Source organism: Galeopterus variegatus, unplaced genomic scaffold, assembly GCF_000696425.1.
Source record: "Galeopterus variegatus unplaced genomic scaffold, G_variegatus-3.0.2 Scaffold2380, whole genome shotgun sequence".
NCBI classification, from domain to species: domain Eukaryota; kingdom Metazoa; phylum Chordata; class Mammalia; order Dermoptera; family Cynocephalidae; genus Galeopterus; species Galeopterus variegatus.
The window spans coordinates 140,307-141,219 of NW_007728491.1; the positions used below are offsets into that span (position 1 = coordinate 140,307).

Here is a 913-nt window from a genome sequence, read left to right on the forward strand (position 1 = left end):
CAGAAGGTGGGGAACATGTGAACCCTCACATGGAACTAGCACCGACAGACAGACTCACCAAAGCAAATTGTAACGGCCAGCATATTTTTTCTTTTTTTAGAAAATGAAAACCCAAGAGGCCCCAGAATAAGGACAGTGAGATCTAAGGCTGGTTTCTAGAATGGTTTGCAGAGAACAGAACCATGTTGGAATTCCTAAAATAGAACATTCAAATACTGTTGTTTCCAACAGTGAATCCTTGACAGTCGAAATGTGGATGGAATTTTGAAACATTTTTGGTAGCTACCTCCTTTCTTCAAATTCCTATAAATGGTACAGGAAAACCCAAATCTTTCAACAGAACATCTCGCGACCCCTACCTGCATACATTTGTGTTGATTTGCTTCATTTCCGGAGAATGGGAATTTGCGGAGCTGGTGATATTTCCTTTATTAAACACCAGAAATTCACCAGAGGAAGACAGATATGTGCCTTCTCTTTTTAGGATCTGGTCATTGATACTTTAATAAATGTGGTATAAAGAAAATCTCTACAGTCTGTGTAGCAAATGTGAATGTTTTTGATAAGATTGTGTTCTTAAAGTAAAAAAACAGTTTCTTTGTATTCAGTGAAACGCCTAATAAAGTCCTGGTACCAGTTATCTTTATTTTTTTCATTTCATATTCATCAGTGCTTTCACTATAAGCCCCAAACAGGATTCCTTGAATAGGAAATGACTCAGAGTATCAAAAAATATAATTCTTTTTTAAAAATATAAATCATCATATTAGGATTTCCTCTATGAAGAAATACATTCTTCACCAATGAAGGAAATGACATAAGTGATTTGATTATGTCAATGTTAGGTATCTCTGGTGGCCAATACACATAGCTTCTGATATTACTGATGGATCTTGGACGTGACTGGCGCCAT

At 36.1% G+C, this 913-nt stretch overlaps 1 long non-coding RNA gene across 1 annotated transcript in view; it reads left to right on the plus strand.

Moving 5' to 3' along the window:
• LOC103597653 overlaps nucleotides 1–640 on the plus strand; it is a 4,534-nt gene extending 3,894 nt beyond the window's left edge. Inside the window, exon 2 of the long non-coding RNA XR_551121.1 lies at nucleotides 7–640. This is a non-coding gene — a long non-coding RNA (uncharacterized LOC103597653). The remainder of the gene's footprint in view (nucleotides 1–6) is intronic.
• The last annotated feature ends 273 nt before the right edge of the window (nucleotides 641–913 follow it).